At 33.6% G+C, this 20,680-nt stretch overlaps 1 pseudogene; it reads right to left on the bottom strand.

The window, feature by feature from the left end:
- Positions 1-333: 333 nt before the first annotated feature.
- Positions 334-20,680, bottom strand: part of LOC100919135 — a 55,944-nt pseudogene continuing 35,597 nt past the window's right edge.

Raw genomic sequence — 20,680 nt, 5'->3', positions numbered from 1 at the left:
CAGAACATTTGATAAATCTTTAATGTTTCACCTAATTTGTCACAGGATGGAAGAGAAATATTTCATGAATATTGCTATTGACAGAACAAATTAAGAATTGTAACAAGTATAGGGAAAAATATGATATACAGAATAGAACTTGATCTCCATTTTAACTAGTACTAGTGACATTATTACTACTAGGTAGATATTCTCTTGATTACATCCTCTAAACATGGCAATAAAATCAAAATAAAAATTAGATGAGGCAGGAAAAAGGCTCAATAGAAAGTCTTCCAATAAGAGATTTTCAGTCATAAAATATGTAATTGTTACAAGTGTAAGTAACAGGCATTATAAAGCCTTCCCAAGCCTTTCAATTTTATCAATTACAAAATCAACATCAGATTGTTTGGTAGCAGGGTTGGAGAAGACCATTCGAAAAAAATTGACTTTATTTCCATGTGACTTATAGCTGACCATGGTTGTACCTTCTTCTATCATCAGGGTTTAATCTTGGGCGCAATCTATGTACAACATACAAATACGATATATATTATATGTATATATACAGTCAAACAATATGATATATATATATATATATATATATATATACACACAATCGAATACTTTATTTTCTTCACTCAGGATATTTAAAATCATGCATTTAACTTGAGGGGGAACTATGGTAATTGCAAGCTATTAAGTATATTTTAAAGGAAGATGTGTTTAACTCAACGGAGGGAGGAAGAGAGAGCTATAGTTTGCACTCATAATGTTTGCATCTTCATGTACATAATTCACCATTGTGAATGTTTATAGGAAGATGTAAAACAGCTAGGAAGCATCAAAATAAAATGAGTCACACTTAAACCATAAAAGTTTTTATGTATGTAGCAAATAAATAACTGAAACACCTGGAAATGGCCAAAATAAAATATTGTTAGGCACATTAGAATTTCTGTCAGAGACAATAATATTAGATTTTAGTGCTTATTTTATTGCAACATTGCAATCTCATGTCTACTGTAATATAAGTATATTTATTTAACAAGTTTACTTTTTAAGGTAGTAAAACATTTTATCTATTCAAGTCAAGAAAAAAGGATAGTTTCTTAGAATAGCACTATGCAAACTAAAGTTAGGTTAAAGTTAGGACCCCATGTAGATAACATTGGGGCAAGAAATATCCCTGCCCTAAAAGGAAATAAGGATCAAAGAAAACTGGAATTGATATAAAGAAATTCTTCAGTAATGCTAGGGGGGCCAAGATGGGGAGAAGAACCAACTTTCTGCTCTTTCTCTTACCCTCTTTATCAATATTATATCAGCCCAAAATAACTTGACTCTAAATTGTAAAGATAAGAAGGGAACAACCACCGGCAAAAAAATCCAGTCTCCCAAAAAGGGGTTTTCCGGGGCCAGGGGAGATCGCAGACGGGGAGAAATTGGGTTCCCGAGGAGAGTCCAAACCGAGGTGGGCCAGATCTCCGCACAAAGCAGCCCCAACCCCAGTATGGGGCTTTCCTTGGGCGTTGTGATTGCACGGCAGGAGGACCAGCCCCGTTACTCCAAACGCGAGTGGGGAGCTTGGCTTGGGGCCAAGGAGCTTTTCCAGGGCCGTTTGCATTGGGCAGAGACACTGGGGCAGAGGGGTCTGCAGTCGCAGCCCGAGTCGCGGTCGTGGTCGCGTCACGCAAACCCGCCCACAAGGGCTCCAGCCGGGGCAGTGACACCTTTACCCCTTGTTCTAGCCGAGGGCAAGCTAACCCCTCAGCCCTACTAAGTTTATGCTCGGCCAGTTGAATCCCTTTTTGGGGAAGGAAAATCCCCAGGCACCCCAATAGGAGCCAGTTGGTTTCTCTTTCCCTGCCTGCAGAGGAAGCTGGTAACCCCTTGCCAGGAACCACCCAAAGGCTTTAAAACATGAATAAAAAGATGAAAAGAACATCGACAGCTTCTATGCAGAAAAAGGCAGGTCAGCAAACCTGAAGAGACCCAAACAGAAAAAAAAATGCATCAAACTATCGTCCTTACATGATCTCTGAAAGACCATTAAAAGTCTCAAAAAGAGGTTAGAAGATAAATGGGGAAAGGAAAGAGAAACCTTACAAAGAGCAACAACCAAATACGAATTGGAAAAAATAATAAAATCTCGGAAAGTAAAATTGTGAATTGGAAAAAAAAAATTCACTAGAAAGAGGATTTGTGAATTGGAAAAGACAAAGAACTCCAAGAAAGTAGGATCCGTGAATTGGAAAAAGACAAAGAACACGCAAGAAAATGGATCGTGAATTGGAAAAAATAATTCACTAAAAAAAAAAAAAAATTAGTGAAATGGAAAAAAAAAATTCCCGAAAAAAACAATAATTCAAAAAAACTCAATTGACATATACAGAAAGGAAAAAAAACTAATGAAAAAATAATTTTAAAAAATTAGAACTGAAAAATAGAAACTAATATTCATTGAGACAGCAAGAATCAGTCAAGCAAAAAAAAAAAAAAATGACAAACTGGAAAAAACCATGAATTATCTACTTGAAAAAACGACAGACTTGGAAAATAGATCTAGGAGAGATAATTGAGGATTATTGGACTTTCGAAAACTATGATGAAAAAAGAGCCTGATCATTTTACAAGAAATCATAAAGAGAACTGCCCAGATGAATGAATCAGAAGGAAAATAGGCATTGAAAGAATTCATCGAACACCTTCTGAAAAAACCCAAAATAAAAAACCTCAAGGAATATTGTGGCAAAATTTCAGAACTATCAGATTAAGGAAAAATTTTTACAACGCCAAAAAAAAACCATTTAAATACCGATGCCAAATGGATCACCCAAGATCTGGCGCCTCTACATTAAAGGAAAGGGGCCTGGAATTGATATTCCGAAAGGCACAAGAACTTGAGATGCAGCCAAGAAAAACACCCACTAAGTGAGATTTTCTTCCAGGGAAGAAGATGGAATTTAATGAAACAAATGAATTCCATTTGTTTCTGAAGAAAAACCAGAACTAAACAAAAAAATTTATTCCCAACATAGAACTCAAGAGATGTAAAAAGTTAAAATTACCTTGAGAATTGTATTTTGTTGTGGATATCAAAAAAATACATGTATAATTTGATTGTATTGATATAACAAAAAAAGGGAAGTAGATATGGAAAAGGGATATGGCAGAATAAGGTGGAAGGAGGAAAAAAAAAACCATATCCCACAAAGAGGTAAGGCTTATCAATCTGAGGGAATTTAGAGAGGGAGGAACATTGTGTGAATCTTACTCTCATCAGAGTTGGCTCAAAGAAAAAATAATTGACTTTGTTTTAGAGAAAATTCTCTCCCGCCTCAAAAAAACGGGGAGGAGGAAAAAGGGAAAAGAAAAGAGTAAAAGGAAGGAAGGGGAAAAGACTCAAAGGGGGAGGGAGGGATTATAAAGGAAAGTATCGTGGATACAAGAGGGGTACATAAGTTTAAAAGGGAGAAAGAGGGGTTGGGGGAGGGGGTAAGTAAAGCACAATCTGGGGTTATTAGGATGGGGAAATAAGATTTAGTAATTTAACCAAAAATGTGAATGGGATGAACTCCCCTAAAGAGGAGGCAGAAGCAGACTGGATCAAAATCAGAACCCCACAATTGTTGTTTGCAAAAACCATTTAAAAAGCAGGTGGATACATATAAAAAGGTAAAAGGTGGGCAAAAAATCTATTATGCTTCAGGTGAAGTCATAAAAGAGGGGTACCATCCTTATCTCAAATCAAGCAAAAGTAAAAACGATCTAATTAAAAAGAGATAAGGAAGGAAACTACATCCTCTAAAGGGTGTAAACAATAAGCAATATCATTTAAACATATATACCAAGTGGTATGGCACCAACTTCCTAAAGGAGAAGTTAAGAGAGTTGCAAGAAGAAATAGACAACAAAACTGTAATAGAGGAATCTCAACCATGCACTCAGAATTAGACAAATCAAACCACAAAACAAATAAGAAAGAAATTAAAGAAGTAAATAGAATATTAGAAAAATTAGGATGTTGGATCTTTGGAAAAGAATGGAGATAGAAGGGAATATAATTTTTTCCAGCAGTTCGGAACCTATTCAAAATTGACCAATATTAGGACATAAAGACCTAAAATTAAAATAAGAAAGGAAATAGTAAATGCCTTTTTTTCGATCATGATCAAAAAAACTAATTCAAAAAAAGTTGGGAAATGATAAAAAGTAATTGGAAACAAACAATCCTCAAAGAATGATTGGGCGAAGAAAAATTTAGATACAATTTAATTTCACTAAGATAATGACAATGATGAGACATCATACCAAAATTTGTGGGATGCAGCCAAAGGGTAAAAATTTTATATCCTTAGGGCTTATTTAATAAAAAACAAGAAAGAAAAGATTAATGAATTGGGCTTGAACTAAAAAACTAAAAAGACCAAATTAAAACCCCAATCAAATACAAATTGGAAATTCTAAAATTAAAAGGAGAAAAAAATATTGAAATAAAAAAACCATTGAACTAATTAATAAAACTAAGAGTTGGTTCTAAGAAAAGCCAATAAAATATATGCCTTTGATAAATCTGATTAGAAAAAGGAGGGAGGTAAAGAAATTAAGTCTTAAAAATGAAAAGGGAGAACCTTCACCAATGAAGAGGAAATTAGAGAAATAATAAGGATTATTTTGCTCAACTTTATGCCAATAAATTTGATAACCTAAGGAAATGGATGACAACCCCAAAAATACAACTTCCCAGACTAACAGAAAAGAATTGTTTGAAAGTCCCTTTCAGAAAAGAAATGAACAGGCAATTAAACAACCCCTGAAAAATCCCCAGGACAGATGGATTTAATTGGAATTTTTAAAACATTTAAAGAACAATTCCCAATGCTATATAAATTATTTGAAAAATGGGAAGGGAGTCCTACCAAATTCCTTCTATAACAAAGGAATCCTAAACTAGGTAGGCTGAAAACAAGAAAGAAAATTTAACCAATCTCCCTAATGAATATTGATGCTAAAAATCTTAAATAAGATATTGCCAAAAGACTACAGAAAATTCCAAATAATACACTATGATCAATAGGATTTATACCAAAAGGGGGGAAAACATCAATATAATTGGCCATGTTAATAACCATGTTAATAATAATTTTGAATTACAAAAAATAAAGTCATCTCAACAGATGCAGAAAAGCTTTGATAAAATCCAACATCCATTCCTATTAAAAACATTTGAGTATAGAAAAATGGATTTTCCAAAATAATCGCAGCACTATTTAAAACCACGAAGCATCATATGTAATGGAGACAAATGCAACCATTCCCAAAAGATCTGGAGGTAAAAAAGGGCCCCTATCCCAACTATTTAAATGTATTAAAATCTAGCTTTGGCAATAAGACTGAGAAAAGTTAAAGGAATAAGAATAGGCAATAGAAATTATTATTTTGCCGATGACATGATTATACTTAGAGAACCCAAATTCTTAAAAAAGTTTTAGAAATAAACCCCTTTAGCAAAGTTGTTGGTTTAAATAAACCCCATAAGTTCAGCATTTTATATATCACTAACAAAACCAACAGCGGTTACAAAGAGATATTCCATTTAAAGTAATACTAATAATATAAAAATATTTGGGAATCTATCTGCCAAGGGGAAAATAGAAAGTTTTGGCAAAACTACAGACCATTTTCCACAAATTGTCTGATTAACCAATTGAAAATTTAAATTTTGGATAGGGCGAGCAAATTAATAAAGATGAAATATTACCTAAACTAATCTATTTATTTAGGCTATAAATCAGACTCCCAAAACTATTTTAATGACCTAGAAAAAAATAAAACAAAGTTCAATGGAAAACAAAATAAGAATTTCAAGGGTTAATGAAAAAAATCAAATGATGGTTTGCTGTACCAGATCTAAAATTATATTATAAGGAGCAGCAGTTACCAAAACTATTTGGTTTGGCTAAGGAATAATTAGTTGATAGTGGAAAGAATATCACGGATAAAAAAATCAACAAATATAGCAACCCTAGTCTTTGAAAACCCAAAGATCCCAGCTTTTGGGATGAACTTACTGTTTGATAAAAATTGCTGGGAAAATTGGAAATAATATGGGAAACTAGGCATTGATCCATACTTAACCCATACACAAGATAAGGTCAAAATGGGTTCATGACCAGGATAAAGAATAAATTATTTAAATTAGAGGAACCGGATAGTTTACCCTCAGATGTGGAAGGGGAAGGTCTTTATGACCAAAGCGAAAAGTTATCTGTCAAAATAGAAAAATTTATTATCCAAACTGAAAAGTTTGTGCAAAACAAAAAACTAATCAGACAAGATTAGAAGGGAAGAAAATTGGGAAAATATTTTACAGTCAAATGTTCTGATAAAGGCCCATTTCCAAAAATATGAGAATTAACTCTAATTTATAAAAAATCAAGCCATTCTCCAATTGAAAATGGTCAAAGGATAAAAACAATTCTCAGATGAAAAATTGAACCTATTTCAGTCATATGAAAAGATGCTCCAAGTCATTATTAATCAGAGAAATCAAATTAAGACAATCTAAGATACACCCAACACCTGTCAATTGGCTAAGATGAAGGAAAAAAAATAATGATGATTGTTGGGGGATGCAAAACTGGGACATTGATGCATTTTGTTTGGAGTTTGAACCCAATCATTTTGGAAGAGTTTGGAACTATGTAAAAAGTTATCAAACTTGCATACCCTTTGATCCTGAGTGTTACTACTGGGATTATATCCTAAAGAGATTATAAAAAGGGAAAGGGACCATGTGCAGGGAATGTTTTGGCAGCCCTTTTTTGGTTAGAAACAAACTGAATGGATGTCCACTTGGAGAATGGGCTGAATAAATTGTGGTATGAAAATTATGGAATATTACTGTTCTTGAAATGACCAACAGGATAATTTCAGAAAGGCCGGGAGACAAGAACTGATGCTGGGAAATGGCAGGACCAGGAGATCATTATGTATTCCAACAATAAATAATGACCAGTTCTGATGGACCTGGCCATCCTCAGCAAGGGAGATCAACCAAATCATTTCTAATGGAGAAATGAACTAGCTGTATGCCCAGAAAAATAACCTGGGAGAGGACTAAAACCATTAATTAAATTCCCAATCCCTAATTTATCACACCGCATTTTTGATTTCACAAGCTAATTGTACAATAATTCAGAGTCTGATTCTTTTGTACAGCAAAATAACGTTTTGGTCATTATACTTATTGTGTATCTAAGTTATATTTTAAATATTTAACATCTACTGGTCATCCTGCCACCTAGGGAGGGGGTGGGGGGGTAAGAGGTGAAAAATTGGAACAAGAGGTTTGGCAATTGTTAATGCTGTAAAGTTACCCATGTATATATCCTGTAAATAAAAGGCTATTAAATAAAAAAAAAATGCTACTTTGTTCATTTTCTTACTTCTGAAACATTGGAGGGCAGCTTATTATTTGATTTGCTACATGAACCTTGATTAAAACGTCATTCTAGGTAATAATTACATAAATTAAGCATACTGTTGTTTACTTTAAAGCCAATATCCACCTTTCTCCCCAAATGTATTATAATTATAGGGTCACAAAACAGGGGGCAACATAAAGAATTAGAAAACCAGGGTCAAAAACTTTCACTAATATGGATTACCCATGTAACATATCAAATCACTTAAACTGATGGAGTCTCAATTTCCTCAATTGTAAAATAAGCTTAGTGGACCAGATGGCCTCATAAAGAAGGGAAAACTGAGAGATTAGAAAATTACATCAATGACTTTCCTTTGTCACAAGAATTTGCAAGAAAGATATTGTCAAGAATATGACCATCAAGAAAACAACAGTCAAGTAGCAGAAACTAGAGACATTAAGTAGGTAAGTGAAGTAGTAACTTATTATTTCTAAGACTACTCTGTAGTACATTATAGTACTTAGTGTGTGCGCTGGACAGGTGGAATATTTCTGTGGCTATTTTGAATCAAGTGGTATTCTGACCACTGACTGTTTGCCAAAAACTATGCTGAAACATGATAGTTCTTAAAAGTGTAGTTTTCCCATTAACCTGGCTATGCTGAGGCATATGGCAAATCCTGCTGTTGGTATTTGCCTTCTCCATTATCCTGGGCTTCAGAACTCATGCTAGTTTGCTGAAATAGTGCTTGTTGGGACACTTCCTCTCCTGGATTGCACTTCCCTTTTATCTGAGTTAGACAGACCTTTCCCGCCAATCTTCAAGTATCTGGGAATCAAAGATTGTTTTACCTCATCTTTTTGCTGGTGCTGCTGTTCTAGGATTACTTTATGGTTGTTAGATTGAATATAAATAATACCGAGAATATAGAAGTGAATATAAAAGAATTACCATGATTTAATGCTTAATTCATCATTTTAGTTTCCAAAAGTTCCTTTTTTCTTTTCTTTTTAATTTATGCAGCTTAATTTATGAGTCTCTTTTTCTTTCTTTTTTTTTTTTTTGTATCACTAGTGTTTGTCAATGTTTTAGGCCATTATGGTTTAATGTCAAAACTGGGCACCAGGAGAATCTTTCTTATGATAGTCAAGTTTGTATATGTATTTATGTGCTTGAATGAACAGAATAAATCAACATTACAAATAAGTGTTCTTCACTTGATGACAATAGTCTGAAATGTGATAAGACTCAGCTTCCTAGAAAAATTAATTCTCTTTGGAACTTGTCTCAAATTTCAAGTTTATTGTGAAATGGTATTACCATTGGTTAAAAAAATCAAGCAATATTTTTTCTAATTTCTAAGAGTAGAAAGATCTATTTCTGCAATGTAATTCCTAGCATTCTTAAATATAAACACAATATACTTTCAATTTCTATAACACAATGAAACCAAAATTGATGTAGTGAACTAATAAACAAAATTCTGTTTTGTTTTCTATCACTGATGTAAAGAATAAAACTTTAATAAATGCCCTCATATCCTGTTATCATTCCTATATGAAAAATGACACTTTCACTGCATTATTTATTTTAGTTTTATCTCAGTAGAGGGCATAGAATACTGCTCATCTATCTTTGCTACATTGCCCAATCCAAGAGGATTTGAGGAATAGCCTGGAAAATCATTGGCTTTATTCTTGAATTCATTAGGTCAATTCCATATATTAAGCTTGCAAGTCATAAATTTCATTAATACTATCCTCTCAATATAGGAGAAAACTAGGTACATAGTCTAAAATACAACATCAAAAACCAAACCAAAATAAAAAATGACCTTTTGAAGTTGCCTCTTATACTTATTTGAGACACTTTTAAGTCTTGGTGGGATGTACCAGAAACAAACATTAGTGATTTCAGGCTTGAAAAAAGGATAACATATAAAGAATACAATAAAATTGTTAAAGTTTTTAGATTCTTAGTGACTTTAATTTTCGCAAAGCTGATCTTACTTGTTTTTAGAAAAGGCCTACAGAATTCTTTTAATTTCTAAGAATAATAACTTACATTCAAACAGCATTTTAAGAATCAAAAATGCTTCATACAAATTACCATATTTAGTTTATAATTTTTTTCATTTCTTATTTTCTTTAAAAACTGGTGGTAAATAGAAAAAAAAACTAATCACATGATTGTCTGAGAAAACTAATAGTTTTGTTTTAAAAACAACTGTTTCAATTATGCCTACTCTTCATTTTACTACCATTCTTTCGTGAATAACATTCATATTAAACCCGAGGATGGGAAAATGGGCTATGAAGAAAAATTAATTTAACTCCACCAAACAGTGTTGTTAACTTGTTAATTTATCTCTGTTAACAGAAATATTACATGACCTCACTTATTATCTGCAATGTCCATTTTTCATGCTACCTAGAAAAATTGCATTTTATATAGCCTAGGGGGAAAAGAAATATTAGATTGTTCCAGATATCATATCAGAAAAAACAGTATATCAATGATCATGGATAAATAATAATAGTAGAAAACAAAGAGATTGCATACAATTTTTAGCTTAACTGGTTTTGAAACTTAGCTTATTAAGAAAATTCCTTCAGTTGTAATAACTTTTACATTTAAATAAATTTAACTAAATTAAAGTCCATATCATACAAGAAGCAGTTACTTTAATTACATGGGAAAACAAGATGGGCGTAGACTAGGAAAACAAAACCAAAAATAAAACAATTTTCATTGGCTCATCAGAGTACCTCTCTTTAAAAAATTGAAAAAGTGAAAGAAAGCAGAGATAAGGGGAGAGAAGGCAGTTTTAAATGGGAGGAAAGTGAAGATGACAAACAAAAATAAAATATAGGAATGGGACAGAAAGAAAGGGAAAAGAAAAGAAAAGAAAAGAAAAAGGAAAGGAATGGTGAGGAAGGTAAAAGCAAGGGAGGGTAAAGCAAGGCAAAACAAGGCAAGGCAAGGACAGAAAAGGAGAGGGAAAGGAAAGAAAAAAAAGAAAGAAAAGAAGGGGGAGGTGAAGGGGGAAAATGGGAAAGGAAAAGAGAAAGAAAATTAAAAGGAAAAGAGAAAAGGGAAAAGGAAAAGGGAAGGAAAGAGAAAAAAGGGAAGAAAAAGACCACTTAAAAACTTACTTCTGCATCAAATACAAGCTCAAAATTTTCTTTTTTCTTCAGAATCTTGTAAAGATAATCTGCCAACTCCATAAATGTGTTTATCAGCGCTTCAAAGCCATAGGTACCCTGCAATGAATACTGTCACTCTTAAGATCTTTATCTATTATAAGTGATGGTTATTTTTCCATATATTTATAAAACTCTGTTTTGCATACATAAGTTAAAATTCTTGAAACCTAAACATTTCATAAAACAGGAACTGCCTATGTGTATGCCAAAGGAAGACATACACATTAAATAGAACAAAAGCTCATTTAAGTTTCTGAACTTTTCTTTTTTCAATTACAGTATAAGGGGTGGGATAAGAAGACTTGACAGGTTATTTTAGCTATAATGCTATATAATCCTGTGAATCTATGTAAAAGTGAAGGCAAAGCAAAGATAAAAAGTCAAATTGTCATCAATAGCAAAAACTACATATGATAATTCTACATCCTGTCCTAATTAAGTTATTCCTTTTGCAACATTAAATTGCTTTGTTCAGATAGGGAATTTTGATAATGAGGAATTTTAATGCATATGCTATTTCTGGGGGTTTTGAAGGATAGTTATGAAATGCTTAGTTGGAGAACACATTCTCAAAACTAAGCAGTCTCTTCTCTGAGTTCATTTCAGGTCCTGAAATTCAAATTAAGGTCATTGTGTTCTACATAGTAATAGGGTTATTTTTCAATCTCTTTTCAAGCTAATCACTCAATCCCTTTCCTCAACTTTTTCAGCCAAGGAACTCACTTCACTTCACATTTTGCATTTTTTTAAAATTGGGTTTTTTAAAAAGATCAACTCTTTCTTCTGAGTTAGTCTGAATATTTTACACTTTACTCTTTTCTACATATTCTACAGTCGAAATATATACATATAACACATGATACCTTATCACTACCATTTCCCTGGCTTTCTTGTTTCCTTACTTCTGCCTCTTACCTTCCCTCATTTCCTTCAAGACTCACTTCCAATCCCCTTTTTTAGGAAGTTTTTTTCCCCTGTCCTCACCCCCAGAGACTAGAGCTTTTTTCTTATGAGATAATTTTTTTTTTGTACTCTGTATATGTCATGAATACCAAATTGCCTATGCATTGTCTCCCTTACTACAACTGGGAACTCTTTAAGGACCACACATGTCCTTAAAGATATGTCCATGTTTTTGTCTTGCTTTGTACCTACAATGCTCATTCCAATACCTGATCACACAGTAAGATTTTAATTAATGCTTATTGATTTTATAAAATTTAATGTATCCCACCTAATGTTATTCCAACTAATTTCTTTTGATTTAAAGGAAAGAAGTCAAATATTTCATGGTTGTAAGTTCTTTTTTCTTTCAGTTGCTCACATTACAGGCACAAAACTGGGAAAAATCTTTATAGTCAGTGTTTCTGATAAAGGTCTCTTTTCTAAAATATAAAAAGAAATCAAGTCATTCCCAAATTGATAAATAGTCAAAGGATAGGAAGAATTTTCAAATGATAAAATTAAAACCATCTATAGTCATATTAAAAATGCTCTAAACTATTATTGATTACAGCAATGCAAATTAAAACAACTCTGAGGTACCACCTCAGATTCGCTAAGGTGACAGGGAAAGATAATGATAAATGTTGGAGGGAATGTGGAAAAACTAGGACACCAATGCATTGTTGGTGGAGTTGTGACATTATTCAACCATTCTGGAGAGCAATCTGGAACTATGCACAAAATACTATAAACCTGTGCATACCCTTTTACCCAGCAGTGCTATTACTGGATCTATATCCCAAGGAAATCATAAAGAAGGGAAAAGGATACACATATGCAAAAATATTTGTAGCAGCTCTTTTTATAGTAGCAAAGAATTGGAAAATAAGTAGATGGCCATCAATTGGGAAATGGCTGAACAAGTTGTGGTATATGAAGGAAATGTAACATTATTGCTCTATAAAAAATGATGAACAAACTGGTTTTAGAAAGGGCTGGAAAGATTTACACAAACTGATGTTAAGTAAAACAATCAGAACCAGGAATACATTGTACATAATAACAACAAGAATGTATGATGATCAACTGTGAATGACTTGATTCTTCTCAATAGTTCAATGATCCAAAGGAATCCCAATATTCTTTGGACAGAAAATGTCATCTGTATCCAGAAAAAGAATATGAATATTGAATGTAAATCAACACATACTATGTTCACTTATTTTTTCTGTTCTTTTTTCTCTCCCATGGTTTTTCCTTTGTGCTCTTATTTTTCTCTCCCAGTATGATTCATAAAGCAATGTATATTAAAAAGAAATAAAAAAGAAATAGTTGTTTAGCAGTTATGGGCTTTTATAGCCTTGATTTCTTCATGACCTCCTCCTTTTTTTTTCAAGCAGACACAAAGGGTATGGCACATAGGACAACAACAAATGATTAAATAACAATAGGTTAATCAGCAGGCATTTATGAATTATAAACTATGTGCTAGACACTGCTGAATGGGTGGGACAGAGAAAGACAAAAGAAAAAGGAGAAAAGACAAGAAAGGAGTACATATTCTCAAGGAGTACATATCCTAATGGCAGAGACAACATTGAAATTGTTGTATATACTATATATATATATATATATGTATGTATATGTATATATACATATATGTATGATATATATATATATATATATATATATATATATATATATATATATATATATATATATATATATATATATATCCAGAATAGATGGAAGCTAATTTTAAAAAGAATGGACTAGCACTCTGAATTTTGAATCTTGAAAGAGGTCAGGATAAAGGAATAAAGAAGAATAGTGTTGAAGTAACAGATAAAACCTGTACATAGGTACAGAATCTGGATATAAAATGTTGTGTGCTAGGAACTCCTAGTATGTTACTATAGCTAGAATGTATGTTGAAAGGATATAAAATATAGAAAGGTGTCAGGGCATGAAAATCTGTAACTTACAAACAGAAGAGTATATCTGATACTAGAAATGTAATGAGCTACTTCAGTTTACAGGGAAGTGGGTAATAGGTAAGGGGTGTATCACATGATAACTGAGCAGAAGATGCAGTAGAGTGGTATGCTGTAAGAAATTTCAAACCTTAAAACAGATTTGCCTCAGACCTGAAACTGTAAGTTAATATAAGAAGTGAAACACATATTAGATGGACTTTAAAGCTAAAATACTTGAAAGCAGAGAGTATATGACATCACCATTCACTATTTATCAGAGAAATGACAAACCCAGAAAAGACAGTATTTCCAGTATATATTAGTAAAGAACAGTATGGTAGAATTACAAGGGGTATCAGTTACTTTGAAGTATCAGAGTTATGAGTTGCCCAAGTTATGCATGTGCTCTTTCCACACCTCCTACCATGTGTGTTGGCCACATATGCTTCCTGTTCATTTGGGTTTTTGGCATGTTCCTTTAATGTCTGTGTCCCCTACATGTATGTTCTTTGGAAATACTTCTCTGATTATATGCTCTTCCCTATTGGTAATATGGTAACTAATGATATAATATCCAATATGTACATTGGAAAATCTCTGTTTATTATTTTATTTGCTATACTGTTTAATACAGTATCATTTGTTTAAATTAATGACTGGTTAGTAAAAGTAAAAACCTTAGTGCTAGATTATGAAGATAGATTTGTTTAGGTGATGATCCATGAAGCTTCTTTTTATAGAATAGATTTTCTGGGAGCTTACAAATGAAGGTGGTGCCCAAAAAGGTATGATAAGCTAACATAATCATTTCCCCCAAATAGCTCAAAGCCCAAATGATATAAAATGGTAAACTCTTACCTTTGCTTTCCACATTAACCAGAGTTTGAAGATATCAACATGTTGGCCACATTGAATTGTCTTATCTCCAGTGTCATAGTCTATATTGTAGTATTTATCTGGCTGGAATAGATATTCAGCACACATTTGGTTACATGATTCAAGAAGACCCTGGAAAAAGAATTATATATTTAGTAAATAAACCCTATTTATCTCTAATTTTTTTAACTATTTTTTCAATCAATTTAGCATTTACATTAAATAATTTGATATTTTAATGCAGTTTTACTGGGTTTTATCCACTAATATATATCATTAGTGATATTTTCCTTTATTGATAAACATAAAACATACAGTTGATCCTCACTGTTCATGTATTCCATATTTTCAAATTTGGCTAAAACTTGTTTTTTACACTAATTTAATATTTGCAGAACTTTTTCAGTCATTTGTGGGCATGTGAAAAATGGCAAAAAAAATTTGAATCACTTGACATACATACATGTTCCAAGCTGAGGGCCAAGAAGATAATCCTATACTTCCATGGTTTAGCTCCTTTTAAACAATTCTGTTACCATTCTACTTAGTACAGTTTTTATTTTAGTGGTTGTTTGAGCAATTTTGCTATTCAAAATATTCCCCAAATATAGCACTGAAATTCTGTCTGTTGTTCCTGAAAGCAAGAAGGCTGCAGTATGCCTTGTGAAGAAATTAGTTGTAGGTTAACCCTTGTTAGATTATTTTCATTCTAACATGAGCTATAGCTTAAACTATATATGAGTTATATGTTCAGTTATCCCTGAATTCATTATATGTAGAGAGCCAAAACTCTGGGGATGTATACTTGAAACAAGATGTTAACTCAGAGGAATTGATGAGGCAATGGTTATCTTAGTACTTAGCATGGTGATGTAATAGTTCTTTAAGTTCACACATAAATCAGTATGCTGTAATGATGTAATTACAATAAGGTATATAAGAGTCAACAAGGACTGGAAGAGAGACATTCCATCTCCTACCATCCTGGTGGCTCTCCTGCCTCCTGCATTTCTCCACTGACACCAAAGCCCATCTGAAGATCCCCCAGAAAGCTACCCTGGCCCCAGGTGAAGGAGACACTGTGAAGGAGATAATGAAGATTTCTGACTTTATTCCTCACTATTCTTGTGGTGATTATTCTGCTGAAACCAAGGCCCATTCAGAGGACCTCCAGAAATCTAGGCAGAACATTACAATTATAAATGAAAAAACAATCTATGCATCCAGAAAAAAGAGTAAATTTGCTGATCTTCATAAAGTAAATATTGTGACCAGAGACTTGCATGAATCTAACTCAGCATTTTCATTAGTATCAACAGTGAAGGATTCATTAATTCAATGTTCAAGGTGACTTTATACAATATAATTACTGCAAATGCCAAGAATTTAATTGTATACAAACAACAATTTCAAAAAATAGTGAACATTAATAATTGAAGTAATTGGAGTGACTGTAAAAAATAGTATCCTAAATACTTCCTTCATTTTAAGATGCAGAGGTACTTTCAAGAAATTGGGGAAATGTTATCCAAAGCAAAGGTACAGAGTTGGATTATGTAATTCCCTCAAAAGTCTGCATAGAGGACAAAACCAACATGCTGGAAGGTGACTCTGGATCTTTTAACTTTTCTTAGGTACTCAGACAGAACTTGAATTTTCTGTGTGCTATCACTTGCTCTTGATAACTGAAAGATCCCTTCCTTTTCAGATCACAAAGTTTCTTATTGTTATCCCTAATACCTAAAAAACTCCAATTAAATCAGTTCATCTTTCTGTTCTAACCAATGCTTTAATACTATTTGGTGTAGATAAGGTGATAACTCTGCTTGCCAGGAAGCACCCTGTAACAATTAAATCACAGGTCCAGTTTTATTTCTAGTTCTTCTTCTTAATGCCATTTGAAATATGTACTTGCACAATTATGGTAACCATGTAATTTAAATAATTTTGATTTGGGGGCAGAGCCAAGATGGTGGAGAGGACACATGTTTCTTTCTGAGCTTTCCTACTATCCTCACACTAATTACAAAATTCAGCCTCTGAAATCATGCTGAATTGACAGAATCCATGAATAGTGGGAGTGCAGCAAATTACCAGCAGAAGATAATTTCAAAGATTGCCAGAAAATTTATGCTTTGATTGGGTATGGGAGAAGGCCAGGCCCAGGCAGAGAGGCAGAGCATATTGGCCAGTGCACACTGAACAGATTGGGGAAGGGTACAGTCTCTGTGGGGCAGAGAATCTACAGAGAAGACTCTAGCACAGTGTTGCCTTCTCTGCTATGGTTGCAAGTCAGTAGATCAGCACAGAAGTTACAAAGTATCCAACACAAATACAAGAGGTAAAGAGTGTACCCCAAAGGCATAGAGTCTTACTAATACTGGGGAGTGGGGTGAGGAAAAAATGAAAGAGAAAAGTATAATCTGAGACAATGAGATGGCAGGAAATACAGAATTAGTAGTTTAAACTGTAAATGTAAATGTAAAAAATAATGATTTCCTGGTTTCCCATAAAGCAGAGGCAGAGAGCAAACTGGATTAAAAGCCAGAATCCTACAATATGTTGTTTACAGGAAACACATTTAAAGCAGGGTGATACACACAAAGTAAAGGGAAATGGCTGGAGCAAAACTATTATGCTTCACCTAAAGTAAAAAAAAAAAAAAAAAAAAAAAAAAAAAGCATGAGTAGTCATCCTGATCTCAGACAAAACAAAATAAAAAATTGATCTAATTAAAAGAGATAAGGAAGGAAACGATACCTTGCTAAAGGGTACCATAGATAATGAAGCAATATCAATACTAAACATATATGCACCAAGTGTTATAGCATCTAAATTCCTAAAGGAGAAGTTAAGAGAGCTGAAAGAAGAAATAGACAGCAAAAATATAACAGTGGGAGATCTCAACCTTGCACTCTCAGAATTAGATAAATCAAACCACAAAATAAATAAGAAAGAAGCTAAAGAGGTAAACAGAATCCTAGAAAAGTTAGTTATGATAGATTTTTGGAGAAAACTGAATGGAGGGGGGCGGAGCCAAAATGGCGGAGAAGGCACACGTGACTTTCTAAGCTCTTCTCTTACCCTCTTTATCAATATTATATTGAGCCCCAAAAATAGTCTTGACTGATACAATTCGTAAAGATAAGAAGTAGAACAACTCACCAGCCAAAGAAAATCTGCAGTCTCACCAAAAAAGGTTGGTTCTGGGGCCAGGGGGGAGATCAGCGCAGACTAGGAGAGAAATTAGGTTCTGAGGAGAGCCTTAAACCGAAAGTGAAAGCACAGATCTCAGCACAAGCTCACAGCCCCAACCTGCAGTACAGGGCTTTTCCTTGGGGCAGTTGTGATCCTGTAAGGCAGGAGGACACAGCCCAGGTTAGCCTCCAATCTGCGCAGTGGGGGGCTCGGCTTGGGGCCATAGAGCTTTCCCAGGGCCAATTTGCATCAGGCAGAGACACTGGGGCAGAGTTCGGTAGAATCGGTGGTCTGCAGTCAGCTGCTAATACTCACAGTCCCACAAAAGGCTCAGGCCTGGGGCAGTGACATTTTCACCCCTTAGTCTCTAGCCTAGGGCAATCACTAACCAACACAGACCTACTGGGCCCTTCAATAGGTCTGCCAGTGCTGAATCCACTTCCTGTTGGGGGAAGGGAAAACTCTCACTCAGAGCACTCCCATACCTCGGAGCCAGAAATCGGTTTACATCTCTCCTGCTCTGCAGAGGAAGCTGGTAACCCCCTTGCCTAGGAGACATACCCTAAAGGATTTAAAACATGAATAAAAAGTTGAAAAGAACGATCAACAGCTTCTATGCAGAAAAAGAGCAGGTCAGCAAACCTGAAGAGACCTCAAACAGCAACATGAACCAGACTGTCCTCTTTACATGATGCTCTCATAGAAGAGACCATTAAAAGTCTCAAAAGAGAGTTAGAAGATTAATGGGGAAAGGAAAGAGAAGACTTACAAAAGAGCAACAACTTCCAGCAACAACTGAAATACGAATTGGAAAAAGTAGAAAAATCTCAGGAAAGTAAGAATTGTGAATTGGAAAAAATAAAGAATTCACTAGAAAGTAGGATTTGTGAATTGGAAAAGACAAAGAACTCGCAAGAAAATAGGATCTGTGAATTGGAAAAAGAAAATAATTCACTAAAAAAAAAAAATGAGTGAAATGGGAAAAAATTCCACAGACCAAAAGAATACATTTAAAAACTCAATTGACATATACAGAAAGAAGCAAAAAAGGAAATGAAGAAAATAATTTTTAAAAATTAAACTGAACAAATAGAACTAATGATTCATTGAGAAGAAAATCACAACAAAAACAAAAAACAAAGTGGAAAACCATGAATTATCTACTTTAAAAATGATAGACTTGGAAAAAAGATTAGGAGAGATAATCTGAGGATTATTGGATTTCCGAAAACTATGATGAAAAAAGAGCCAGATATATTTTACAAGAAATCATCAAAGAACTGCCCAGATGTAATAGAATCAGAAGGTAAAAAGGCATTGAAAGAATTATCGAACACCTTCAAAGAAACCCAAAAATAAAAAACCCGGAATATTGTAAAATTTCAGAACTATCAGATTAAGGAAAAAATTTTACAAGCAGCCAAAAAAAAAAAAAAAATTTAAATAGAGGTAAATATATCACCCAAGATCCGCCCACATTAAAGGCAAAAAGGGTGGAATATGATATTCGAAAGGCACAAGAACTTGGGATGCGCCAAGAATAAACTACCCAGTTGACATTTCTTCCAGGGAAGAAGATGGACATTTAATGAAACAAATGAATTCCATTTGTTTCTGAAGAAAAACCAGAACTAAACAAAAAATTGATCTCCAACCGTAGAACCAAGAGATGCAGAAAAAGGTAAAATAACCTTGAGAATTAATTTCTGTTGTGGGATATACAAAAGAATACATGTATAATTTTGAATGATATAACATAAAAAGGGAAGTAGATATGGAAAAGGGATGAGGCAGAATAAGGGGAAGGAGGATAAAAAGAGGGAAAACCACATCCCAGAAGGGCAAAGGAAACTTATCATATCTGAGGGAATTTAGAGGGGGGAGGAAATTGTGAATCTTATTTATGAGTTCCTGAAAAAACTGACATTTGTTTAGAGAAAAATTCATTCCGCCTCATTAAAACGGGGGAGAGGAAAAAGGAAAAGAAAAAAGTAATAAGGGAAGGAAGGGGGAAAAGATTCAAAGGGGAGGGGAGGGATTATAAAGAGGTGCCAAGATACAAGGAATAAGTTCAAAAGGGGAAAGAGGGTTGGGGGAGGCAAGAAAAAAAAAAGCATAATCTGGTGTTATTAGGGATGGCAGGAAAACAGATTTAGTAATCCAACCAAAATGGAATGGGATGAATCCCCCATAAAGAGGAGGGAGATAGCAGACGGATCAAAAGTCAGAACCCCACAAATGGTTTAAAGAAACAATTTAAAGCAGGGAGATACATAGAGTAAAGGAAAAGGCTGGAGCAAAATCATTATGCTTCAGGTAAGTCAAAAAGGAGGGGTAGCCATCCTTTCCACTCCAAAAGCAAAATAGATCTAATTAAAATAGATAAGGAAGGTAACCATTCGTTAAAAAGATAAACAACGAAGCAAATCAAATTAAAATATATACCGTAGATCATCCAATTCCAAAGGAGAAGTTAAGAGGTTGCAAGAAGAAATAGACAACAAAACTGTAATAGTGGGAGATCTCAACCTTGCACTGTCAGAATTAGACAAAAAACCACAAAACAAATAAGAAAGAAATTAAAGAAGTAAATAGAAATTAGAATAATTAGGTATGTTAGATTTTGAGAAATTAATGGAGATAGAAAAAACTTTCTTTTCAGCAGTTCATGGAACCTATTCAAAATTACCAATTTGGAAATAAAGACCTCAAATTGAATGCAAGAAAGCAGAAATAGTAAATGCTTTTTTCAGATCATGATGCAATAAAAACTACATTCAACAAAAAGTTAGGGGAAATAGACCAAAACTAATTGGAAACTAAACAATCCATCTTAAAGAATGATTGAAGAGCAAATTTGATAGAATTAATAATTTACCAAGATAATGACAATGATGAGACGTCATACCAAATTTGGATGCAGCCAAAGCGGTGATAAGAGGAATTTTATATCCTTAGAGGCTTACTTGAATAAAACAGAGAAAGAAAAAGATTAATGAATTGGGCAAAAAAAAACTAAAAGACCAAAATTAAAACCCCAATCAAAACTAAATTGGAAATTTAA

Source organism: Sarcophilus harrisii, chromosome 1 (assembly GCF_902635505.1).
Source record: "Sarcophilus harrisii chromosome 1, mSarHar1.11, whole genome shotgun sequence".
NCBI lineage: Eukaryota > Metazoa > Chordata > Mammalia > Dasyuromorphia > Dasyuridae > Sarcophilus > Sarcophilus harrisii.
This window is presented reverse-complemented; position numbering and strand designations above follow the sequence as displayed.